The 27,709-nt window shown below is 44.2% G+C and overlaps 1 protein-coding gene across 2 annotated transcripts in view; it reads right to left on the bottom strand.

Annotated features, from left to right (window-relative positions):
- The window catches only part of PHACTR1 (phosphatase and actin regulator 1), a 410,748-nt gene that overhangs the window by 227,833 nt on the left and 155,206 nt on the right, over positions 1-27,709 (bottom strand). The window contains exon 1 of one of the 2 annotated variants that reach the window (XM_024202986.3): positions 11,678-11,738. The exons of the other annotated variant lie outside the window; for it this stretch is intronic. The gene's annotated coding sequence lies outside the window, so the exon portion shown is untranslated. Of the gene's footprint in view, positions 1-11,677; positions 11,739-27,709 lie in introns of those variants that run through there. 2 annotated transcript variants of the gene reach the window in all.

Below are 27,709 nucleotides of genomic sequence, written 5' to 3'. Positions count from 1 at the left end.
GCTCAATACTTTGCTGTATTTTTTACTCAACCTGTTCAGAATTTTTTATTTGGAAAGTAGCCAAGTATGACCTACAGATTACATTATTTCCCAAATACAAATTAAAGAGTTTAGCTTCCAAGAATAAAAAAGGATTTTGGCTTGAAAAGTAAAACTAAAGATTTTTGTTTGCTTCTGTTACCTTAAAACAGGCCTTCTTCAGACTGAAGATCAGGTCTTTGTTTACTAAAAGTGAAAAATTATTTCCAAACATAGGCACCGACTCTGTGGATGCTCCAGCCCCAAAACACCCATGGAAAAAAAAAAAGGGGGGGTGCTAAGCACCCACTGGGATGACCAGCTGTTGGTGGCCAGAGATCAACTGTTTTGCGGGTGCCTCGGCAGATGAGCGGTTTCATATGGGTAGCCTGCGCACAGCTGTGATCAGCTGTTTGGCGGGCAGGCTCAGATCAACTGTTTCATGCCTCCCTGCTCCGGCAGGGGCTGAGTGAGTCTCACCAAAAAAAAAAAAAAAAAAAAAGCCTTAGGATTAGGCATGGGCAGTGCTGAGTTTACAATGGCTCCAGTGGCTCCATGGAGCCAGGCCCATGCTCAGAAGGGGCCCAGGCCTGCTCCGCTTGCACTGCACCCCAAGACCCCGCTGCCTCCCCCCGCCCACCACTGGCTCCTCTCGTCTGGCTGGCCGAGAGCTTGTCTCTGCCCCCTGACCCCACCCCCTGCTCCTCTCAGCCCCCTGGTTGGACCTCAGTGCACCTCCGGCTCTGGGAAGTCTCTGCTTCTCACCACCTGTGGGGCCCCACCTGTCTTCCCGGAGCTGAGCCGCGTGGGACTGATGCAGAAGCCTGGCCAGTCTCAGCCAGGTGGAAGGGGAGACAGTGCGGAGGGCTTGGCTGGGCCCCTCCAGGCAAGTGCGTCTTGAGGGACCCTGGCCAGGGCAGGTCCTGGCCTGGCTGATCCGAGGGGCTGGAGCGATTCCCGGCCCTGGGACCAGCTCTGGCTAGGCTGCCGGCTCAGCCCAGCAGACACAGTCACCTCCCAGCAGGACCGGTGAGTGCGGCCAGGAGGCAGGGCTTGGGGGAGTGGGTGGCAAGTATGGGGTTTGTGTGTGCTGGACTGTGAAGGGGCAGGGAGGATCTGTGGGTGTTGGGGCACTAGGGGGTGAGGGTTCTTTGTGTGGGGTGCTGAGCAGTTGTAGTGGGGCTGTGGGCAGGGGTGGTGTTGTGCAGGGCGCTGTGCATTTGTGGGTGGGTCTGGGGGGGGCGTTGGGCATAGTGGGTCCAGGGGGGCTCTGGGAGTCAGGGGGTGTTGGGCAGGGAGGCTGTGTGGTGTGGCATGGGCCTGCCCCCGAGGGGAAGGAGCATGCTGGCAGCACAGGGCCGGGCAGGCCTCTGTGCATCTGGCAACTGCTGGTTTGTAAATAGTGCCCTCGTATTGGATGGAGCAGGGCTGTCCCTGCCATGCCCCACCCCATTGCCTCTAGCTGGCCCCTCACTCCAGGGGCCAGCCCCCCCGCACCATGCTCCATTCCCTCCATGGCGGCCCACAAATATGTTTGGCACTGGGCCAACCGGTTAATCCGGCTCTGGGCATGGGTGGGAGTGCTGGGCTATCAGCAGCAGCACAGCCAGCCCCTGCTCACCTGGGGCCGCCCCACACCTCTTGGGCTGATGGCTATGGCATCCACCTGTATGGTTGCTCCCTCCCAGCCAGGCTTGACTCTGACCACAGCAGGCATCAGGTGCAGGGGCGGGTCTATGTATTTTGCCACCCCAAGCACGGCAGTCAGGCGGCTTTCGGCGGCACGCCTGCGGGAGGTCCACCGGCCCCGCGGCTTTGGCGTACCCACTGCCGAATTGCTGCCGAAACCGCGGGACTGGCGGACCTCCCGCAGGCATGCTGCCGAAGGCCGCCTGACTGCCGCCCTCACGGTGACCGGCAGGCCGCCCCCCCGCGGCTTGCCGCCCCAGGCACGCGCTTGCTGTGCTGGTGCCTGGAGCCACCCCTGATCAGGTGACCCAAGGGAGCCCAGCTAGGCTAGGGCTGGGGGTGGGTGCAGTGGTGGATTAGGGGGAGGAGAAGCCCCGGACCCCAGTAGGAGCTGCACTGGATGGGGGCGGGAGGAGATGCCCCGGACCCTGGCAGGAGCCGTGCTGGGTGGAGGGGGGGGGTAAGAGAAGCCCTGGATCCTGGCAGAAGATGTGGGGCTGAAGCCCCCAGCTCAGGGGCCCCAGCCACCCTAGTGGCAGAAGCTGCAAGGCTGAAGCCCCAACTGCACTCCGTGCGGAGCTGGCCTGAGCCCCTCTCTCTCCTGTCCCCCCTGCACGGAGCTGGCTCTCACTCTCAGGCTATGGAGAAATTCAGCCCAAATCTACCCACATTGGTATCTCCATCCCCCTCCCCCCCCCCCACACACACAGCCATGAATGGATTTAGCCTGGGAGGCAGGGTCAGCATTAGCCCCATTTAGCAGGTAGGATCTAGAGCACACAGAGCTGAAGTGACTTTCCCAAGGCTAAGCAGGGAGTCTGTGGCAGAGCAGAGAATCAAACCCAGAACACCTGAGCCCGAGGCCTGTGCCTTAACCACTAGGCAACCCTTCCCACCGGGGAAGGGGAACTTCCTCTGCCACCTTGAGTTTGTGGGTGGGAGCAGGCACTAGATAGAGCCACTAGGAGGTGGGGAGCAGAGAGAGAGATGGGAAAAGGGACATGGGAGGGAAGCAAGAAGGGGGAACATCAGGAAGGGGAGCAAAGACTTAGAGAAGAAACAAGAGAAAGGGAAAGGGGCAGGGAGAGCGAAAGGAAAGGAGAGAAGAAAGAGGAAGGGAGAGGGGAAAGACTCTCCACTGCTTGTCCCTCCCATCCATCTTCTTCCCACAGCCATCAGTGGTCCTCAGCTCCCAAACAAGCCCTAAGCAGGTGTGAAGCCCAGAGTGAACATAATGTCTTTAAACTGGGATGTTAGTGAAGACAGCTTGTAGCTGACTGTAATGATTTTAATATACTGTACATGATAATGTAATGATATATTTAATTACTATTTTAATAATGATTACACTGTTAAGATGCCAATGATAGACACACATTCAATAACTAGAATATGAAATAAGTGTATAAATATGCTGAAAATTGCCAGTTTTGCGGGGAGGCTGACCCCCCCCAAACTCACCTCGTCCTTAAGGCAGGAGGGGGCAGAAAGGAGTAAGTAGTGGGCAGGAGATGCTCAGGGGAGAGGACCTAAGGGGGAGGGGGCAGGAAGAGGTGGAGTGGGGTAGAGTAAGGGCGGGGCCTTGGGGAAGGGGGCAAAGCCAGGATGGGGCACCTACCGGCAAAACCAAAAGTCAGCACCTATGTTTCCAAAAGCTATGCTTTTGACCAAAAGAAACAAAATGTATGCAGTGCTGAATGCCAAAGTTTAATCGCATTTTGAACAAGCTCCTGTCTAATATACATAATACAGCCCGATATCCACATATCAAATTCACACCCTTGATTGTATTTGTATCTGCAGTATAAAACTAGTCAGATAAAAGAGTACTTCCAGCTTCTGGAATTGATAAATAGATATGCTGCTTTTCACCTCCAGATCAGTGGTTCAAATACAATCAAGGATTGTAATGATACAAAGTTGTTAGCTTTGGATAGTTGTTTGGTATCCTGTGTGAAATGAGTTTCTGGTCTCAGTTCACCTCCCCTAGTAGAGAGCTGTTAGCATCCCTGGTTTGTCTGGTTAGCCACCAGTTGTATCTTGTCAAAAATCTTAGCCTGTGAGCTCTCTGGAGGTAGGGACTTGGTTTTGTTTGTACAGTACCTATTACAATGGTGTCCTGATTAGATGCCTCTAAATACTACTGTAATATAATTAAGTGATAGTGGGGTTCTGGTCCATCACTAGGGTTCTTAGGAACTGCGGTAATATAACTGTCTCTGCAGAAGGGTTATAGTTTTGGCAACAGGACCAAACTACCTTCTCAGTCCTAGGGTATATCTACACTCAAACTGCTGCAGCGCTTAGGGTGACCAGATGTCCCGATTTTATAGAGACAGTCCCGATTTTTGGGTCTTTTTCTTATATAGGCTCCTATTACCCCCCACCCCCTGTCCCGATTTTTCACACTTGCTGTCTGGTCACCCTAGCAGCACTTCAGTGTAGACACTCACTACAGTGATGGGAAGGGCTCTCCTGTCGCTGTAGTGAATCTACTTCCCCGAGAGGTGGTAGCTAGGTTGATGGAAGAATGCTTCCATTGACCTAGCGCTGTCTACATCAGGGGTTATGCTGACATAGCTATGTCCCTCAGGGGTGTGGAATTTTCACACCCCGGGTGACATAGCTGTGACAGAGTGGGAATTGCCTGCAATATTTTGTATGAATACTGTATGTGCCTCAGTTTCCCCATGTGGTGCATGGTGAAACTCGGTGGTGGCAAAAGGTTGTTTGCTCTTTGCAGAGACCCAGAGATCCAGGTGTGACTGTTGCCTAGCTATCTGGGGCCTGCGCCCAGACAAGGTCTGCATTTGGTACCTAGCAACTAACGATAAGCAGAGCCCACCCGCTGCAGGAAGCCAGCCAGCTGTGACTGGCTGGAGAACAAAAGAAGTAAGGACAATGGCTAAGTGACCATTTTTGCCCTGGAAACCAGAACAAAGGATGGAGGAGGTACCCTGGGGGGTTGTTATGTATGGGCTGCTGGAAGCATGACACTCTTCTGGACGGGGAGATCAGAGAGAGCTCTGGGCTCAGGACTGACCCAGATGGACTTTGCTGTAACTTTCTGCTCTCTATGTTAACCTAAGGACTTTCTACACTGTGTTTCAGACATCTAATAAATCCTTCTGTTTTTACAACGCTGACTACGAGCCACTCCAGAGTCAGGAAGCTGGGGGGCCATTGCTCCCTTTGAGTGTGTAAGTCTTCTCCAGGTGTCCAATTCAGGTGGACTGGCTGAGGGGAGTTCATGGGGCAAAGCAGGGGCGCTGAAGGCTCCATGGTTCAGTCCCAGGAGGAGGTGAAACCAAGGGGCTTACCCCAGGGAGAGAGAGAGTGTGACCCTAAGGGGGTTGACACACTGAAGGGGGTCTTCACAGGCATTATTCCAGAGCCATTCAAGAGTACTGGATCTATGGATCCATTACAGTAGCCATGCCAATGAAGTTTTCAGTGTAGATCAGATCAGTGGTCTCTCCAGGTCACACCACTGGGAGGGACAGTGTGAGAAAGCTTGCCGTATTACTCAGCTTGTAAGCTCTTTGGAGCAGGGATCATAATTTCATTATATGTATTATGATGAGCTGGATAACACTTTGTTATGGATTAGGTTAAAACCCATTGAGGCTGATAGGTGGGGGTTATGTTATTTGAAGGGTGACTTCACACCTAAGACAAAAGGAGTGTGTGAACCATCCAAGGAGCTTTTGGGCTGAGTATTGTTTTGGGTAGGAGTGTGTGTGTGAGAAAACACGCAGATACTGAGGTCATAGACAAGAACAAAGAGAGGGGCAGAGGAAAAGAGGTAAGAAAAAACTGAAGCAGGAGCCTGTAACAATGTGGCTCTGGAAAAAGCTAAAGACAAGACAGCTTTTGGATCTGGTGTTTGGTAAAGAAGCTTAGGGAGCTGGTACTGCTCTTTTTTGTTCCTGGTTCCGTCTGTATTCAGAGACACAGGACTCTCAGGGTGACCAGACAGCAAGTGTGAAAAATCGGGATGGGGTGGCCAGGGTGAGGGTGGGGGTGGGGGGCAGGGAATAGGCGCCTATATAAGACAAAGCCCCAAATATCAGGACTGTCCCTATAAAATCAGGGCATCTGGTCACCCTAAGGACTCTATACATTCATTTTAAATAAATAAGAGTGCGAAGAAATACCTGGCTACCACCAATTTCTACTCCCAAATGGGATACCTGGAGAGCCATGAACTTTGACTAGGAAGGGGGAGGGATAGCTCAGTGGTTTGAGCATTGGCCCACTAAACCCAGGGTTGTGAGTTCAATCCTTGAGGGGGCCACTTAGGGATCTAGGGCAAAATCAGTACTTGGTCCTGCTAGTGAAGGCAGGGGGCTGGACTTGATCACCTTTCAAGGTCCCTTCCAGTTCTAGGAGATGGGATATCTCCATTAATTTATTTATAAATCTTATCTAACTCCTGTAACTCTAATTTTAAGACTGGGAAGTATCCCCTGAGAGGGAGATACTATTTATCCACATAGAGTCTCTACTGACTGGATTATTCCTGCCTTGGGGCAAGGGATAGAGTAGAGTTGGTCAACTGTATTGTACAGATCTCTTCATCCATAACATGTTTCTATTAATGACAAAAATAGAGAGAGGGAGGGAGAGAGGGGGGACGACACTACTGTTTCTTTAACTCCCAAATGGCTTATTTATCTTTTGTTCTTCTTTCTAATCTGCTATTTTATACTTGAAGTGTTGTTCTAGCTGTGTTGGTCCCAGGATATTAGAGAGACAAAGTGGATGAGGTAATATCTTTTACTGGACCAACTTCTGTTGGTGAGAGAAACAAGCTTTTGAGCTTACCCAGAGCACTCACTCTCTCTCTCTCCTCCTGTGCAACTTTGTGTAAACTCAGAAAGCTTGTCTCTCTGACCAAGGGAAGCTGGTGCAATAAAAGAGATTACCTCACCCATCTTGCCTCTCATTTTATACTTGGGCCATTTAGTGAAAATTTAGCAGTGTTAGGATTCTCCCACTCTTTGGTTTTCCCTAATTAAGGACCCAGGCACTTAGTGTACTATATGAGTAAAGCCTGCTTCAACACATCCCTCCCTGTCCCTCATATTCACTTGTTCAAAGGAACATCGAAAGGTCAGTAGGAGGTCACTGTTTTTCACCCAAATGACTTAAAAATAGGTTAGTAAAGAATGAGTGAATGTAATATACCACCAAAAACCCTGGCTGCATGTATCAGCAAGATTCAGGCTGTAAAACTGGAGAAAATCTCATTACCATGACATACCAGTCATTTATAATAAGCAAATTTAAATGTTGAACACTGCAGCCTGATTAATCAGCAGATATTTTCGATTACAGACTTGTAGAACACAGTTCCTGGTAAAGTTTAAAATTCATTGCACTTCAATAAAGCGAAAGGTGAGAAAGGTATAAAGAGGGGGACAAGTTCATCCCTGGTACAATTCTATTGACTCCAATGACAGAACCACACCAGAAATTAGCTTGCGCCAAGATCTACCACAATGTTGCTAACAAGTAAAGGATATCTGTGCGACTCCCACTTTCTCAGTAGGAAATCATAATCATGGACTGTTATTTTCTAAAGTGCTTTGCATTACAGCTGTAAGTGGATATATTCTATTGAAAAACAAAAGCCGCATGCTTAAGTACATTTTGGAATTGAGTTAAACCCAGACACTCAAATCTGAATTCCAGCCATTGTGGGCAAAAGAGGAGAAAGAAAAAGAAAAAAAAAAAAGGCACATCACTATTACATGCCGTAAAAGGCAATGTGCTTTTGACAACAGAGCTCCTCCCTAGGAAGACATGGCTATGGAGACCTGGGCAAAACTCAGCAGTTTTATTTCATAGAGGTTAATGGAAACATTATAATTAGTTCTGTCCACATAGGTTTACACAGATGAGCCTCAGATGTTGGATCAAGATCTCAGAGCTTGGAAGAGTGAAAATCTCAAAGCTTTGAAACTGTTGTTGAGTTTCACCTATTTTTGTGTTAAATCTATGCAAAATTTTGCATGACTTTGCTGTAAAACTATAAACTGGTCCTGGGTTTCTCAAAAGTGAGTTCAGATATGCAGGAAAATAATTATGGCCAAATGTTTTGCCCAAAATGGAACCATCTTGAAGAATGCAGGTTCTATATTTAGAAAAAACTGGAAACATTTGAGAATCGTGTTCCATTTTGCTTTGGTACAATATGAGTTCTGGGTGGCTGCATTTTGTTGTTGTTAGTTTATGTTATTCTCCTAGTAATCATAGAAGCAGGACAAGGATTACTTTCAAAACAAGAACATTCATTTTCAGATAGCAGAAACCCTGGCTGTTTAAAATTCTACCTGTCCTGAAAGATTTCATCCTGCAGAGCAGGAAATCTCGATTATATAATATTGAGGCCTTATCTACACTGGGGGGAGAGGAGGGAGGGAGGAAATCCAGGGCCGGCTCCAGGCACCAGCTGAGCAAGCAGGTGCTTGGGGCAGCCAAGGGGAAGGGGTGGCAGGTCGGGCTCTTCGGCGGCAATTCAGCGGCGGGTCCCTCGGTCCCTCTCGGAGGGAAGGACCTGCCACCGAAGTGCCGCCGAAGAAGAAAGTGGCGCGGTGGAGCTACAGCCAATCGTGGCTCCCCCTCCCTCCCCCCGCTTGGGACGGCAAAAGCCCTGGAGCCATCCCTGAGGAAATCGACTAGACTAGACGTGATAAATTGATCCCCGCTAGATTGATTGCTGCCTGCTGATCCGGCGGGTAGTGTAGACATACCTTAAGATTCTCTTAAAAAGCTGCTCCCTTCATGTTGAACAGAAGGAATTTTTAAAGGCCCCAGAGTGTAGCTAGAAATATTTTTTCCTTTAGAAACAATAAATGTATGAAATGTAAGAAAGAATATACAATGAAGCTCAAAAAGGGGCAGAACAATGACAAAGTCTCACATTTTGTGAACAATTTAACAAATGTGAGTTGAGGTATGAGCTTGTAAGAAAACTAGAAACCAGGCAAGTTTCATGTGGTTTCAGGGTTTATTGTAAACATTTTGCATACCTCTATTGCAAAAACTTCAGGTAAAATCTAGGTGATTGATCTAGGGGCAAGAGTACGACCAAGCCAGTCAAACTCACAGATAAGGTTGGAGAATTAGCCTCAATTTTCATCCTTAAATTAGTTTCACAGCTTCTGGATTCATTCAAACTACTGATATAATTTACATTTAGTCCTCAGTAATTTCTTTAGGGTAGTATTAAAAACACAGATTTTTCTAATAAGCAGTTTAACAATTCCGTAATGAACTCAAAGGTGAGCCAGAAAGGCTGCTTCACAGTTTTTAATGGACCATCTCATAACTAGTGTAATTAAAAAGTTTGGGCAATGTGGAATCTGCCCTTGGTTCAGACCAGTTACCAGCTATTACTATAGGTCAAGGCCAAATCAGATAAGTTTTAGTCTCTCAATAAATCACCCTTATTTGACCATAATTATTCTTTTGGAGCCAATATTATTTATCTGATCAATGCATGAAATTAAAGATTGTACCAGATCATTCAGAGTCATCATTGTGTATCACATCCAGTCTCCTTGGAGAAGTTCTAATATGCAGATGTTTATTCACAGAGCATGATAGTTCTTACAAAGAGATTAGACCATCAATCTATTGTCAGTCTGACCACCACTCATAGAAATGAATGGGTATGTACTCCCCAGGCTATCTACACATAACTCTCACTGTCATCAATGGGTGTACTGCATGGCAGTAGATGGATAAACACCAAACATATCATAGTCTTCAATTTCTATTTCTTGGAGCGGTGAGCATTTTTTATGGAGACTGGTGGATTTTTTTTTGGGTCCTTCAACCGACATTTTATTAACATAACTGTTAGATATCTAGATCTAACAGTACCAGCTATCACTGTGATCATATTTGACCAAACAGATCCCTACTGTAACTCTATCAAAATCAGTGGATTTATACAAGGATCAATCTGGCCAAATGTATCTGCCTTGGGAGATTATATTGCAAGGTGATATAATTCACTGGCTGTGTGCGTATAAAATAGTGAGTGGTGATGCTCTCTAGTGGCTGCAGCTACCAATATCAATAGTATGAAATTTCTTCTTTAGCTCAAGTAGTAGAGGCCTGCATTATTGGTGCTATTCAATATATATAGGGTCTGGCTTTGTGTCCCTGGGAATCTTTGGGTCGTGAGTAAGATACTGTACTGCTCAAAATGAGCAAGGGTGGTAGAAGCTGAACACTGTAATCACATCTGTTGTGTGAAACATGCATCTCCTGTACAATGGGAACAACAGATCTGATAGCATGTGTACATATTTTCAGTTTTTAGCTACAACCTTTTTACCATAAACATCTCCACTGACAGCAGACTTAGAAAACAGAAATTCGGTAAATAAAGCAAATGCTTACCAACCTGTAATCTAGAGTACTGGGAGAAATATTGCTATTAAAAATAGGCTGACATTCATGTAGTACTTTTTATATAGGGATCCCAAAATGCTGATTCATAAATTTACAAACTACTATATATACAGTTCAGGGATTATATCCCCTACTGCTGAAACGCTGCCTTCTCTAGTGCGGAAGATTTCCACACAGCAAATCTACAACATAACACTATAACCAGTTGAAACTACATTGGGAATTTTATGTAAGAGGAATATAATTACCCAAGTTAACATATGGTCGGGACATGCCAAGGGGGAAAAAAAAAAAAAAAAAAAAAAAAAGGAACTATTTTGTCTAATTGAAACAGTTGAGTAGTTAAAGCACAAGGCTGTTCCAAACTGTGCTACAAACTAGTTTAATCTTGGTCAAATTATTCAGGGCCTGGCTACAATGTACATTTTACTATTTCACTGTATAGTTGTCTAGCATGTATGTCTGTGTTTTAACCCTTTATTTTGCCCATAGTGTGAATGCAGGAATAGGAGTATAGCATGGTGCTACAGTCTAAATCACTGTATCATGGCTTAGGCTGTCACACAGCTCTATAAACATGTTGTCCTACAAAAACTGCCAACACAAATACCCCTGACCATATTCTGGCAGTTAGACTTGTAGCATAAATGATACCACAAGCTCTGTGCTTCAGTGTCCCCACCTGAAAAAATAGGAATACTAATGCCTACCTCACAGACACATTAGGAAGCTCAATTAATGTTTGCATTCTTAGGAAGGAAGGGATTACAGAAGAGCAACATATTGTTATGCATTTCGTAGTGGTTATAGACATATTGCCCTCTCCTCCTGACCAATGCTTATGCTTACATTTTTTCTTTCCAATCTCAAATCTTAATTCAACCTAACTCCTTCTTTCAGTCTGCAAGTTGCTATATTATATTTCAACATACCTATATAACAGAGAACAATCAAACACAACAAGGGCAAGCCTTCTCCCCAAACCCCGGGTTTTGGGCTTGCCCACTTTGCATATATGTGTGCAGGGATTTCTTGTAATAGCTACCAGATGGTGGGACAATTCCATTATTCTTTTCACATGTCAGCAACTGGATCAAAGGAGAAATCAACAGAGACGATCAAATTCCCTCTCTCGGCTTTTTCTAGCTCTCTCCCTTGTTTGCAACAGAGGCTGCTCAGGAAGGTAACTCCTAGGCTTTTTTAGGTCTTCTAAATTAACTTTTTTGGGTTCCTCAAACAATCACGTGCTGTGGTCCTGCAGTGATCACATGTCTCAACTGCAGTCGGATTTGCAAGTGAATCCCCCCAGTCTACAAATCCCAGATACCTCACTGATTTTCAGAAGACCTAGTGATCTCTAATTCACACACACACTGACTTTTGGGCATACACATGCAGCTGCTATCATCAACCATGTCTAACGAACACAAACAGACAAAAGGACTTTGCAAACCCAAACAATATATATAGATCTATATTACCAATTCTTTGAGAAAGAAGAATATCCAGGAACAAACGTATGGTTTATGCTCTTGCCTACCTGTTAGAGATCACAAAGCTGCTTTCACACTTCCTGCCTCTCTCTCTCTGCAACAGCTGTGCTTTCTGAAACTGAGCAACAGTCTCCTTAAGTGTTGTGGTCTGAAAATACACCCCCCCACACACACCCTCATACAGCCTTGCAGTGCCAGACAGCCCCTTCTCCTTCTGATTCAGCCAGTCGAAACAAGTTACAATTCACTGGCCAACTCACATGTGAAAGGGAGATAGAGAATTCAGAACAATCAATCCAATTAACAGTCCTGAAAACAACACCAAGGCATTTATGTGATAATAAAAGGTTACATTCAGTTTGTACCTCTTCCTCCTCCCCCTTAGGTTTCCTATAAATGTATCTTCAGCAGACCCCTGCCAGTTTACAGAGGTGCCAGCTGTTTACTCTCTCTCCTTCTATCTTATACAGTCACAGAAAAGTAATAATGGGTTTTAGATCACAGACTATTAGGAATGTGATTGCTTCTTACCTCCACAAGGCAATGATTCCTAGCTGCTTGTTGAGGTCTCCAGTGAGCCACTCATTTTGTTCAACATCGGATGCACCCAGTTTTGAAGGCAGGGGTTGTTATTGAAGGGAACAGAAAACAAGCCACAGGTCCAGCTAATGTCCCATCCCCACTCGTCCTCTACCCATCAAATCCCTAAGCTTTGAACCAGAAATACATGTGGCTGTTGCAGCAGTAGATGATTTCAGATGAAGTACTATGGAAATTCTGTGCTATATACTTTTTGTTTTAAACACTATTTGTTGAGCTTTTTAACATGCAGCTTGTCTCCTTCTGCAGGGAATTACTCAGACAGCAAGTCATGTGACTCTCAGCAGCACAATTATATAATTCAAACTGTGCTAAGGCTATTCAGGGTTTTGATTTGGAAATCACACCCATGAAGAGAGAAACAAACAAGAGCCGATGACATGGAAATCCATGCTCTCTCTGATCAGGAGCCTGTATCTCTAGCATGCATGTTTATGTGTGTTTGCTGTTACACAGGACATCAAGGAGGGCTCCGCTGTAGTTCAACACCCCTACCTGAATTAGAAGGGAGTCAAGTAGCACATGGACTTCTGAAGGAGTAACCAAACTGGCTACTAACAGTTCCTTTAGGGGAAAGGGCTCTAGGTATCAGAAGACGTAACTTATGTATATGGGTTAACTACCTATATTGGGGGCAGGAAAGTTCCAGTGACTACAGTCTAGATAGGTCCTAGCTGTAAAGTTCAGATGCAGATCTGGATCCAGTTAAGCGCTTCTCCAGAGTTAGGGCTGTTCCAAACCAAAGGGGTTGATTCAGGCATTTATACAAACAGGGGTTAGTCATGACAGTCAGATCCAGATCCACACTCCTCCAAAGGAAGTGTGTGAATCTGAGGGTTTTGGATCAGGCCTTCTCTACTATATAATACAATGGAAAACGTCACACAGAACATAGCCATATTACTCTATAACATGGAGCTACTGTACTTATAAACACAAATAAACATATCACAGAAACATTTGGCCTTTCTACAGATGGGTCAGGAACATTTAGATTCAGTGCTTTGGTTTGTCCCGTTATAGTGACAGGCCTGGAGCAAAGATATGGATTTGGATTTGAACTTCTTCATAGTTTGGCCAGGAGGTGTGGTGGATCTGAGCCAGTACTTTGGTTCAGACCCAACTCAAGGTGCTGTCTTGCCAACAGGCCTGGTGTAAAGGAGAAAGCTGTCACTTCCGCCCTTCCACTTACGGCACCACTATGCTTGGATTACTTCATATGTTGCCCCATTTGAATGTCTGATGCCTTGTTTATTTCAACTGATTGATTGCTGCCCATTTATTTCCAAATGCTTTCAGCTAATGGGTTATACTATTTTATCTGTTCCTGGATTTACTTCATTGATTGACTTTTATCTATTTGATCTGACTAATGGATTACATTTTACTGATTCAGAGACTGTTCTGCTTAATTTAATTTGTCCATTTCTTTCTCCAGATCCTTTCATGGGGTCCCCCACAGTTCCCACATCAAATTTATACTAATAAATAACAATAGATTATAATAATAATAATAATAAGCTCTTTAGCTTTGCATTCAAGGCCCTAGCTTCTACTTATTATTGCCATTAATTATTATTATTATTTGTACTTCAGTAGTGCCCCAGACAAGGACCAGACCCCCGTTGTAGTAGGTGCTACACAAACCTATAGGTAAAAATCAGTTCCCTCATGTCTTTCCTTCATTTTCATCTCCAGGTTCTCTTCTTACCTGGAACACTCTCTTCTTACTAGATCCAGCTGGAGCACTCTCTCCTCCCAATCTTCCCTTAAACTGCACCATTCTGAAAGTTTTATAAGCCCTGCTGAGAAGTTAGCTAATGAATGGCTGAAGATCATAATAACAAAATGCAACAAAAAGTGGAACTACTGGGAATAAGGTGGATGCATAACCTCACCACTCACATTGCTGTTTTGTTTATTCTGAGCTGGTAGCATTTTCAATTGAAGGAGCTGGCTATGCACCAAACTTCCAGAGAAGATCAGGTGAATCTATTCTAGAGTCTGATTATCTTTAAGAAACACTGCAACATTTCCCTCTTTGAAAAAGCCTTTTCCCCACCTTGAGGATGACACTCATGCCACTTCCACCCAATAAATCCCTACCAAGCAAGAAAGAGAGGGGACAAAAAAAAAAAAAGAATTAACAACAAAAAATCCTACTCCAGACAAAGCATTTACTCTGAACAGGGAGATAAGCCACAGACTCCAGGAAATCCACTGGAGTCTTTGTTATTGCTATTGATTTTACATGGAAGGTGCCTGTAGTGATAGGTGGCAATATAAACCCCTAAGACTGATACATAGATAGATTTTACACCCACTTTGCGCAGGTGTAATGACTGACAACAAAAGGTACAAGGCAGTGGGGAACCAGGTATTTTGTGTTCATCCCTGGCCCAATGACCATTCAGTGTCATCGTGAATGACTATGGCTTGCCACTGTGAAGGACAGTCACCGGGCCAGAGAAAGATGAGAATGATGCCACATCCTGGTAGTTAGGAGATGGATATCGGAGACCCAAGTTCAAGTCCCTGCTCCAATAACTATATAATTATTTATAAAAAATAGAACAGCTTCAAGAGGAGAGATAGAAACACCACCATACCAGACTCTCCCATAACCAAGTGGTTAGGGCAGTCCCATGCAATGTGGCAGATATAAGTTCAAATCACATCTCCACATGCAGGGCCGGCTCTGGCTTTCTGGCCACCCCAAGCAAAAAAACAAAAAAAAACCAAACCTGCGGCGCGGCCAGAGCCAGGGTGCAGGGGGACTCCCTGCCCTGCAGATGTGCTCCGGCTAGTGGGGGGAGAGAGAGAAGGGGAGCGGCCAGGGCTTCAGCAGGGCGCTGCCACACGGCCCCTCCCACCGTGCCCCCTGCCGGGAGGGCTCTGCACTGCTCCGGTCAGCGGGGAGGGAAGGACGAGGACTGCCCTGCCAGGCTTGCTGCAGGGCGCTCCCGTCCTCCGCGCCGCCGCCCCCTACAGGGCGGCTGGAGCGGAACAACAACAACAACAAAACAAAACAAACAAAGCGGCCGTGTCGCCCTAGGATTGGGCGGAATGTCGCCTCCTACAAGCTGCCGCCCCAAGCACCAGCTTGCTCGGCGGGTGCCTGGAGCCGGTCCTGTCCACATGAGACAGAGATGGGGAGTGAACCTGGGTCTTCCACACTTCAGGTGAGTGCCCTCACCACTGGGATGAAGCCTATAAGGGATATGGCCACTGCACCATCTCCTCCTCTTTTGTAAATCTATTTTTCCTTTGCTTTTGTCAAAATGCCTAATGTTTCATTTTGACATTACCACAAGGTTTCAATGTTTTTGGTTTGGTTGACACTATTCGACTAACTCAACATGAATTCACAAATAGTTTTGGTCAACCTGAAACTGCATTTTTTGATGAATAAACTATTCATCCAAAAAATTTTGCTCAGCTCTACTGTATACTGAAACCTTGTATCTTGCTTTACTGCACAATGCAATTAAACTCATAGTGTCACAGCTAAAGCAAGGTCACTTCACCTTGAATGGTTCCTTAGAACAGGGGTAATTATTTTTTGTCAAGGTCCAAATTTCTTGGTCAAGGTCCAGACTCCAGAGACAATAAAACAAAAATAACAATAATGATAAAAGCATTCAAAAGCGTCTGGCGGTCTGCATTTGGCCCACGGGCTGCCTATTGACTACCCCGTCTTAGAATATGTGCTAACTACTTATACTAATCTATCTGTTTGACCTTGTATTTAGCTGGGAAACTCTGAGTATCTTTCCCAGACTGGGGGAAGAGCTCTGTGTTGCTCAGAAGCTTGTCTCTCTCACCAACAGAAGGTGGTCCAATGAAAAGTATATTATCTATTACCCTACTAGACAGGGAAGCAGCTAGTCACAACTCCAAAGTTCTCATCTCAAACCTATTTTCAATGCCAGGCATTTATCTAAGTTGCTACTCTGGTTTGGGAGTGCGGGGGAGATTCTCTTGATGACGCTCCACTGCTACAGAATAATTACACATTTTCTGTCATCAGCATTGACAAACCCAAATATTCAAAAACCATTAGATTGGTTTAAAGATCATGACATTTTAAAAAACATAATAAATGTGAAGGCTTTTTTATTTGCCTCCTGAATTTTGAGACTTTAGGGTGCACTTGAGTCACATTTTCTAACTTCAGTTTGCAACCACGAGGGCTAGAAAAGTATTTTAACACTCTCTGAGCCCTCAAAGCTGAGATTCTTATGTAACCACCAGGAGCTGGAGCTTTAAGAAAAATTCAAAATATTGTGAGAGTCACGGTAAAATTGTGAGAGTTGGCAACACAGAATAGAAGAACTGGACATTTTAGGCAGCATTCATTCTTGGAGTGATGCCACTGGCTTTATTGAAATTAGCACACTGTGTCCCAACCAAGTGTCTGTTCTTCCTGCACATGGGGACAGATGTGAAAAGTAAAACCCACTTCATCAGAAACATGGAAGATGCTAAGTCTGATCAATGTGGAAAGTAGACAAGAACACTAGTGTCAGTTACAATTTCTAACCAAGTTAGCCATATAGATCAATATTTTGCCTTAACTTCACTAGACAGTCTTTTTTAATGCTATACCCAGGACCGGCTCCAGTGTTTTGGCCACCCCAAGCAGCCAAAAAAAAAAAAAAGCCGCGATCGCGATCTGCGGCGGCAATTCGGCGGGAGGTCCTTCGCTCCCAGCAGGAGTGAGGGACGTCCGAACAGCTGGACTTGCCGCCCCTCTCAGAAGTGGCCGCCCCAAGCACCTGCTTGGTAAGCTGGTGCCTGGAGCCGGCCCTGGCTATACCCCTGTAAAATAAGCCAATTAAAATGTTACTCCATCTTCTTCCTATAAATGAATGATACCCTCCTTTTCTTCACACAATCTGACAAGGTCTACTTCCAACTACCCTCGAAGTAATAGGACAAACTAATTCCTGGAGAAACCCGAATGACACAAATGGAGTTACACTAAGATTGAATTTGATTCAGTATCACAAAGCAATGAAACACCTCTGGGGGTTGTTTAATGAGAGGGCTACACTTTCAGAAATGTGTGCCTAAGCTGAACACACAAAATGGGTAACAAAGTGTACAGTTTGTTTCTTCTGTAATTCCGTGTATAACTTACCTACGAGGCCCATGTAATAGTATGTTTTGCACATACAACGTAGATGCACTTTAAAAAAACCAACATAGGCCTCAGGATATAGATTTTTAAGATGTCATTGCACTTTTTAAAGATTTCACAGCACAAAGATGAATCATTGCACTCTTTTAGGCCTGTTAACAGCCATAATAATACTTCGCACTAATACAGCCCTTTTCATTTTCAAAGCACTTAACACTCAGGAACCAACTAATCCTCACAACACTCTTTTGAGGTTCATAGGTATTATTATTCCCACTTTACAGATAAGCAAACTGAGGTGGAATGGTCTTGGCCAAAGTCAGAAAGAAAGACACAAAATCAACAAGTAGTAATCAGAGCTCAGAAGTCCTAGCTCCAAATCTTGGGGTCATTATTAACTCTTCATATGAAGAGAGCACACTCTAAAAGTTCATTCCTGTTCTAGCAATATATAGCTCTTTAGATAATTAGTTCTTCAGGGTAGGGAATCTCTCTTATTCTCTGTATAGTGCCTAGCACAATGGGCCCCATTGACAGCTGGCTCCTAGGCACTGTTGTAATACAAATAATATAATAAATATTTCTCATGTTACATAAGTACAAATGATTATTCATCTGAAAAATTCAGACTGGAAGGGTATTATTCTTTCTTGAACTATTCTCCAGTTTTAAATCTTTCAGTCATCCACTCAGGGAATGGACACACTACCACATGACCTGCAGTCAATGAACTTGCTTAGACCAGGAATGGATTTGGCCCATGACTTGTGCATGTGTGTGTCTGTACAACAACACACAGAATACATGCGTAACCATATGTCAAGGACTGTCAAATCCAATACAAATACGTCATCAGACTTTAAAAGCACAGGATTATCCATTTTGGGACAAATTCTTCTTCCTTCCCAATGGGGATGGAGGGACTCACATGCATTAGAATCAAAGTAATTCTGCTGTTTGGTGGGAACAGGGAAGACTTTGAGGAGGCTGTGCAGGGAACAAGCATCTTGGATGTATCATGGGGCTATGTGGAGGTAGAGCTGCTTGATTCACCACTACATGGAGCCATTGCCCACTGGCTAGTCAGCATGGAGGCCTCAGGGCTAAAGAGATGGCAGTGAAGCAACTCCAGGTTTAAAAAGAAGGATTCCTTCCTTTATTCCCATGGAGACCTCCCATGCCCAGACCAGTTATGCTGTCTAGTTGCTGGGAACCAGATTTGTCCCTTTATGGGTCCACTGCTTTAGCCTGGTATCTTTAGTGAGTAAGCTTCTTTATCCCTAAGTAAAATCTCTGAGCTGCTTAACTAAAGCTCTTTGTAAGGAGAGGAAGTTAGAGAAAATCCACATAACGCTAACAGTGAATCTAAACATAGATCAGCTTGTTCTTCTCTTCTATCATGGAAGTCCTGTGATAGCATATGTAAAAAATCCTGGGTCAAATCCTTCTTGCCGTACTCCCGTAAGTAGTCTCATTAAGTCTGGGACTATGCAAGGGAGTAAGGTGTGCAGGACTTGGCTTCTGGTGAGGTCAGTGTGAACTGTCAAAGACAGCTAAAGCAGAGAGTGTATAGATTGTCTACCATGTCTAAGCCAGCGTCTGATTTGAAATGGATCTTAGGTCCCGGGGTCACCTGAAGTGTAGTGAACGCTTTAGCCTCAGTGACTTCCGCAAAGGGACTGAAACAGAAAGATGTCTCAAATCCTTTTAAAATAGTTCATCACCATCTCAACTGAAGGGCTGTTCCCCTGTTTGTTTGATAGACAATAGGAAAAGGGAATTTTGTATAAGGAACTAGAGAGTACAATTCCAGCTCTCTATGGCTAGCAGAAACATGCTTTTACCCATAAAACAGTTTGGTACTAAACAATGGCTCCTCTGTGTGAGACTGCTGATGGAAATGAGCTGCTGGGGAGATGAAGGGATGGGGGAAAAGGAGAACCCAAGAGAAGGAGGTAAAAAGGAATTAAAATGTGTATGTTCTGAAAATTGACTGTATTTTCAAGTAAGGATACTTAAAATAGAATTAAGAGTGAGGTGAAGCAGCTCAGAGAATTAAATTAGATGGCAGTGACAATGATAAGTAGAGTTTTTAATGTTACATTTCAGAAGTTCTGGACACAGGAATCAGGAGAGGAACAATATACCACAGTGTACCAAAATCATCCCTGATGTAACTCCACTGAAGTCAATAGGCCCCATAGGCCAAATTCTACCCCAGGCAAAACCAGTGAACACATAAACTGCATGTCAAGGCAGAGTATGGCCCCATATGATAGAGAATGAGCTCATACAAGAGGGCTTAGAAAACTGCAGAGATGACTTCGATCTCAACTCAGGAAAACACTTCCATGTGTTTTTAAATCCATCTCTATTCACAGGGCCGGCTCCAGGCACCAGACGAGAAAGCATGTGCCTGGGGCAGCACATTGTAAGTGGCGGCATTCTGGCCAATTTTGGGGCGGCCAGCCCAGCCCTGCAGGGGCACGAACTAGCGATCCCCACCGCTCACCGTGCCGCCGGGCTCCCCGGGACGCGCCACACCCCGCCGCCTGCACCGGCCTCTGCCTCCCGCTCCGCTCCGAGCCCGGCCCGGCTGAGCTGCCTTTAAAGGAGCGGCTGAGCCAGCACCTCCTGCAGCCCCCGGGGGCTCCGTCTGCCTGGCCGGGAGAGGCACCCCACGGCCGGAGGGCTGCCTACGGGTGGAGGGAGCGGGCGGGTGCCACTCTTCACCCCCCTGCAAGACGCCTTGACCGCCCTCCACGCACTCCCTGTGGCTGCCGGGTTTTTTGGTTTTTTTGCTTCGGCAGTCCGGCCGCCTTTTTTTTTTTTTTTCTTTTGCCTGGGGCGGCAAAAAAGCTAGAGCTGGCCCTGTCTATTCAGGACAGCACATAAGCATGTGCTGAACTTTAATCATCTGCTTAAGTCTCCTTGATGTCAATGGGAGTCAAGTGTGTGCCTCAAGTTAAGCATGTGCTTACGTAATATCCTGAACAAAGACTGTTTCCTGAATTGGGTCCGTAGAGGCAGAGTTGTGGGCACCAGGGATGTCAGCTTTTCAATAGTGAGTATCACAAGAGAAAGGGAGTTATGTGGGTGCAGCAGAAAGAACCATTAGAAAAAGATGAGGTGAAAGGAGGCCTCATCCAAACAGCTCAACTCTTGTGATCTTGTAGAATGAGAACCTATCCAGGGACATCCAGATTGCTGTCCAGAAATATTTTTGCAAGCTTTTCAGTTTTTCTGGGGGTAAAGCCTTGAACGCAAATTCCTTTTTCCAGTACCAAAATATAGCAATCATTGACAGAAGAAAAATGACTGTGGTGCATGTGATATCTATGAAAGAGTCAATTTGGAAAGCCATTTTCCAGAAGTGTCCTGCTTTTGGAACAGGTTCAGCCAATAAAAGTTTGTTCAAATGTTGCAGTACTTTTAACTTGCTTGTCATTGACTCATTTTTTTTTGGTCACAAGTGATAGTCCTAAACTGGAATGCTGGCTTTGACACAATTTGTGGAAGTTTGGGTTTAAATCAAGATCTAATTCCATGGCTTGGGCCCATTCCTAATTGTCAATCAACATCCTAGGGGAAAGATATGTGGGTGGATTTTTGGAATAAGCCAGAATGTCGTTGTTCCATCCTGTTCAGCTGGTTTGAATTTAGTGCAGAGGAATCTAGATCTTAATAAACTTCTTGACTTACACTGAAGGACTCATCAACTAATGAGCTTTTCAGATTGCTTTCAGGATCATGAACATACCACCTACGAAACCATAGTGAAGTGTCCGTTATAAATGATTTCCACTGTATTAAATCTGACACAGGCAGAAGAAACCTGAGGCTTAACTCTTCAGACTATGCTCATCAAAAGGGTCCCCAGATAATGAGCCTTCCTACATGTCCTTCTCCCTGTGATAATTATGACCAATCACAATGTCATTTTTATGAAGGAAGTAAACAAGAAACATGGGGAAGTGTTAACCCACCCTAAACAAGGCATAGCTCACAAGCATTGATGTGTGCAATGAAACCTTCAGTGCAACATGGTCATAGGAGCATAAGAAAGGATGAAAGTAAAGAAAAAAACCCACAATCTGATAATAGTATATCCACAGAAAACACCAAGAAGCATGTGAAACAGAGACTATGGGACTAAACTGAAAACAGTGAGAAGGGGATGAGCTCTTTGTCACCGCATTTGTTGCCAGGCATTTTTGTAACTACCAATTATTGCCGATGCATTAGTAAATACCATTGTAGGTACCGTTTTGCTAGACTTATATTTAGGTTTGGGAGGATTAGATTTTTAATCAGTAAATGTAGGTAAACATCAATTTCCCTGTATGCATACAAACCAATGAAAAAATATTTCTGCTTTAATGTTTGAGAGAGCCTAGAATGCATTATTCAAGCATGTCCACAAAATTTAAGAGCAAATCTATTCACACCGCTTATAAGTAACAATTGTAAGAACACATGCAAGCATTTCCCTAGTAACTACAAAACCCTGACTCATACAAAGAAGTCATTCTAGCATAATGTAATACAGTTGGAGCAACCTGCACTGAGATGATAAAATTCTTTACAAGGGAAATCACTCTCCCAGCACCTCCCCTGTATTTGTGAACTTCTTTAAAGGCACTTCTCTGGAGTCAGTTCAATTCTTGGAAACCCCATTGAACGTACAGAAGCCAAGGTACCTTTTTGTTCTGCTCCGGGATGTTTTCATTCAGAATCAAACCCTTTGGTCCATAGCCTTTTGAGGAAGCATCTTCAGTCTTTGAAGCTACGTGTACCATTGTGAAACACTGTCTAAAGCAATCCAGTCTCCCTTATCTGCTTTGTACACTTGTACAGCACACAATCCACAATCTTCTTCTGCGACTCTTTTGAAGCCTTTATTGCTCTAGCATCAGCAGGCCTCTACTCATCACATCAATGATCACCCCATGAATAGGATGGCACTTGGAAAACATTGAAGTCGGCTGGACTATCTGGTGCACAGACCTCACCATTTTGTCCATAAATCTGCCTAGCAATACAGCAAGCCCGTTCCTTTCTCGGAATTCCAGAAACCAGGACACTTTCACTCCTCTGCTCTCAAGCACAAACACAGTAGATATATTTTTTTTAATGTTTGCATTGCTCCTAGTTGATTTTTAGTTTAAACCTCAAATATAAACAATAAACCGTCCCGTTAAAATACAGCCAGAGAGATGATTTCTCATATGCCATAAAATTAAGGACTACAAATGCAAACAATTCTCAAACTATCACTAGCAGGAGAAAATATCACACTTCCACAGCAACTGCTAATATCATCTGACGGTCATCTTCATAGAGGGATGGCTTATAGAATCAAAAGTATTAACAATATAGGGAAGAAGCAAGCAAATAAAGCAAGCAAAGAAAAAAACATTGAGCTACTCAAAATTCATTTTTTTTTATCTGTACTGAGAAACAAAATGCAGTGGTTGTTTGGTTTCCCCACGGGTTGCTTGTGTGTGATCAAAACAATTCTTTGATAAGTTTCTTGCTTTCTTCAAATGCCTGATCTTAAATTCCCTCAGAAGGGCTAGAACAGGAGAAGGCCAGTTGCTGTAAAATGGCAGTTTCCTTGAGGCCAGCGGAGCTATGCCAATTTACACAGTAGAGAATCTGGCCCAGGGTGTTACATAAAAAACAATATCATACTCCACTTGAGGGGAGAACAATGCAGTTACCTATTCACCAAGGGCTTGATTCTGCCACCCTTACTCAATGGGGCTAACCGTTCAATGTAAGGGTGACCAGAATCTGATTCCCAAAGGTCACCATAGAAGAGTGGTCAAAACTGTTGTCTAACTCTAGGAATTGATTTGTGTCAGATGAGGTGTAAGTGTTTCAATGTCTTACATGCAGTTCATATTTGGTGGATATCAATAAAGTTCATGGATACAGAGCTCCTTTCTAGTAAAGAAAAACATCTGATATCCACGTTCTGCAGGAAAATTATTATAAGCTGCTGTGTTTCAGACCATTACTGTTGTTTTTAAAATGAGGGATGGTTACAGAAATTCAGGTTGCAAAGACAATGTGAAGTTTTATGACTCAAGGGATTTTATGCCCCAACAGAGTATCTATGAAAAACAGGAATGTCCTTGTTTTGGGGGCCTGTCCCTATCAATTTTACACTGTGTCCTACAGGGACATCACATCTGCTACTCATGTATTTGGCATGCCACATGTTCACATCTCCAGCTGCAACAGAAATAGGAAATTGCAGGCCACTGGGAGAAGCCCCAGGAGAACTGTAAAATTAAGGGGAATATTCCCTGGGCTTCTTTTCTGGAGGAAAGGGGTGTGACTTACACCCCATATTCTTCATAGAAATATTGTTCTCATATGAATATGGCATAACTAAGATATGTTTTATGCAAGATGGGTCATGTGAGGTATCACTGAAAAGGTTATGATCTACTGAATGTGTTTACCAATTTGTATGCATGTATCATTTCTGTATCTGAAGTTAGGAAGATTGACTATATAACAATTACAACTGTGTGTGTACTTGGGGGAATGCCCACCAGACAGTAGGCAATCAGCCTCAATGGGCCATTAGGAAGAACAATAAGACTTGGAAGATAGTAATCTCCCGCCTTCCTGAGAAGCTCCCAGGGTTGCTGCTTTGACACTACAGGGTCAGGTGATCATGTCATGTGGTACTAGATCCCCATCTTGGGCTTTCAGTGTTTTTCCATTAAGAGGGGGTGGGGAGGTCAGTCTGGGAAACAAAAGATTCCTGCCTTATGTAAATTCTACTTAAGGATGGGTAGTAAGGCAATCAAGGCTCTTCTCCATTGCCTCCCCATCCAAGAAGGAAGATTGCTAAAAATACCTGAGCGGAAAGGCAGGGGCTGAGTCCAGGCTGAGACAGGAGTCCAGTCTGTAAAGAGAAATAACTGGAACTCTAAGCAACAGAAACTCTGCAACCTGCCTAAAACAACACTTAGGATGAGAAATTACATTTTGTAACCTGTTTCTTGAATATATTAAGCTTAGTTTGCGTGTTTTGTTTTATTTGCTCAGTAATCTGCTTTGTTCTGTTTGCTATCTCCTATAATCACTTAAAATTTACCTTTTGTAGTTAATAAACTTATTTTTTGTTTATTTCCAAACCCAGTTTGTGCAATTCATATCAGGGGGAGGGGCAAAAAGCTGTGCATATCCCCCTCCATGTTGAGGGAGAGAAGTTTTTTGCAAAACTGGCAGTTTATTATGTCACTGTCACCATTTGGAATTACAAACTGTGACTCACCTGCTTTAGCCTTTCGATAACTCTCACTTCCTTTTCTTAGCTAATAAACCTTTAGTTCATTTACTATAGAATTGGCTACTAGTGTTGTCTTTGGTGTAAGACCTAGGACACCAATTGATCTGGGTAAGTGACTGGTGTCTTGCGACAGGGAGCAACCTGATGTGGTGTGATTTTTGGTGCAAGTGACCTTTTATCACAAAGTCTGGTTTGTCTGGGTAGCAAGATAGACTGGAGAGTCTAAGGGGACTGTCTGGGACTCCATGGTAAGACTGGGACTCCATCGTAAGACAGGAGTTCTCATTTGTTACTGCCTTGGTGAAATCTAGTTATAGAACCCATCACTAGTTTGAGCTGCCCTATTTTCACAGTCTGCCCTAAGGTAGGCACTCACGGTTGTGAGCCACTCCAGACAACATGACACACCCTTCTTAATACATTTTCATTGCAAGGCAGATGCCAAACTCGACACAATAGGGGCTACCTCCTTATCCATGCCAACATAAGGATCCTCCCTCCTCCACTGCCAACATCAATTCAGAATTTATACATTTCTAAATTCATATTCTTGCGACAAAAGAGAACAGATCACTTTGTTACTAATAAAACACAGGGCTAGAGTTCTTAACACCAGAAGAGGTGCAGATATCACAATGGTTTCCAATAACTGTGACAGAATGTACAGTAAAGTTAGCATAACATTGTATTAGCTGGAATTTAAATAATTCCATAAGACCAGAACATTTTCTCTCTCTTGTCATTGAGATAAAAAAAAAAATCAAAGGAGATTAAAGCAAAAACATATCCAAGAGACTAATGGTTAGATTTTGTGCTGTGCTTCTAAGAGGCACGGTACTGGACTAGCCAAGGGAGATGTGGGGGGCGGGGGGGAGTGGTGAAGATGGCTTTTTGCAACCTTGGCACCCTCCCAATCCAGGGCTGTGCTGGGGGCTAGATAGGCCCATGCCATAAATTAGACAGCACTGGGGGCCTATCTGAGTTACATCAGCCTCCCTGGACTGTCTGGAATCTCTGCAGAGCTACGTGCCATGGCCTTCTCCCTGCCATGCCATTCCTGCCCCAGGCTCCATCCCCTGTGCCAGGGCTTGCAAAGGGTTCCTTGGGAGGCAGCCCAATGGCTGTTTTCTACACCCCTGTGCTTGGGAAAATCCTTCCCCAGCCAGATAACAGGGACCATTTATGCAGCTTCAGCTCTCATAGCTGGTGTAAAGCAGCAGGATCTAACCTGAAAGATTTAGGTTTTATACCAGAAATTTGTGCTATTATATATATTTGAAATTAGCCCCCAAATCAAAACGTAACAAATATATAGGACCGTTCATCCTGAAGGGTTTTATATAATTTAGGCCTCATCTGCGCCCTTCACGCCTGAGGAATAGAAGTTACTCAACATGAGCAAAGAGATATCAGAATTGGTTATATCTCTCTGTCTATGGACTACCCTACAGTGTGCTGAAAGCAAGGTGATGTGCAGAAAGGTAATGCTGTTGTGTAGAGAATTTCCATATTTCAAAATGTGGTTTCATTCTGATTTGGAACGAAAACTAAAACATTTCAAAATTCTCGGTAAAGGGCAAAGCCATGCGATCTGTGACTCTGGGGCAGTCTTCCTGGTCTAGCACCATGGTTCTAGAAGCTGTGAGGTCTCCTAGACCAGTGCATCTCAACCAGGGGTTCATGTACCCATGGGGATACTCAGACGTCTTCCAGGGGGTACATCAACTCATCTAGATATTTGCCTAGTTTTACAACCGGCTACATAAAAAGCACTAGCAAAGTCAGTACAAATTAAAATTTTATACAGACAATGACTTGTTTATACTGCTCTATAGACTATATGCTGAAATGTAAGTACAATGTTTATATTCCAGGAACCACGAGTCTAGGAGCTGGGGAGTCAATGCTCCCAGGACTTCCAGACTCCTCAGTTCATCTGGCAAGCTGCTGAGCAGCCTTGGAACTTAGGAGCAAGGGTTTTGATGTTCTCAAGCCCCTGTGAGAACATTCCATTGGAAAATTTCTGACCAGCTCTAATATAAAGGTTTCATAGTCATGAGCCAGGGCTGGCTGCATCGCTCAAGTGATTTTAGCCGATCACCCCAAACACAAATGCCATGCGACATCACCAAGTATTGTGCAATCCACATATATTTTACAGAAAAGCTATTTTAGAAACAGTTTAGAGAGGGGTTTTTTTTTTAAACAATTACGTATCCTATTTTAGGTAAATAGGAGAAAAATAACTAACAAAATGTTAGAAACATCTTAAAATGCCCTATAATAGCTTTCCATACATTAAAATGTTGTGGTTTTCAGATCTGATATCTCAGATCTGAAAGGCTAGAAGCAAAGGCTGTAAATGATAGTGGAGAGCTGTGAACCCTGATATCAGCCCAGAAGAGTTGTTAGATATCCGACCTTAAATCTGTCACTGTTTAGGACAGCATGGTCTAGCAGACAGGACACTGGACTGGAAGTAAGAAAACCTAGATTCTATTCTCAGCTCTACCAGAGATGAGCTGGGTGACTTTGTATAAGTCACTTACCCTGTCTGTGCCTATATTTCTCCTCTTGCTCAGTATCAATCTTCTCTTTTTAGATTGCAAGCTCTTTGGGGCAGGCACTGTGTTTGTACAATACCTTACCCAAGTGGCCCTAATGTTGGTTGGAGCATCTGGGCACTGCTGTAACACTGCTACTGCTCACAGTAAAGATTGAAAGCTGCCAGTTTGGCATGTCAGTCCAATGTAATTTTGAGGGGCAATGCCATATTTCAGGTAAAGAAGGAAACATTTCTCTGGTAATAATGACAGGAGAAGATGACATGGACATTTATATTGCTAACAAGGCTATCCAGAGTTATAACAGAAAATACTAAAGAAAATGTTTGTTCATTTATTTATTTTAAAGAAAATAAAACCTCATGCTTTAGGGTTTAGGCCATTTTCTAGCTGTGACTAGAGACTTTCCTGAGGGGGAGATTACCTCTGACTACTGTGGGGTTTCTCGCACCTTCCTCTG

Source organism: Terrapene carolina, unplaced genomic scaffold, assembly GCF_002925995.2.
Source record: "Terrapene carolina triunguis isolate 2854851 unplaced genomic scaffold, T_m_triunguis-2.0 Scaffold58, whole genome shotgun sequence".
Lineage (NCBI taxonomy): Eukaryota > Metazoa > Chordata > Testudines > Emydidae > Terrapene > Terrapene triunguis.
Note: the sequence above shows the minus strand (reverse complement) of the source record. Positions and strands in the feature narration are given on the sequence as shown.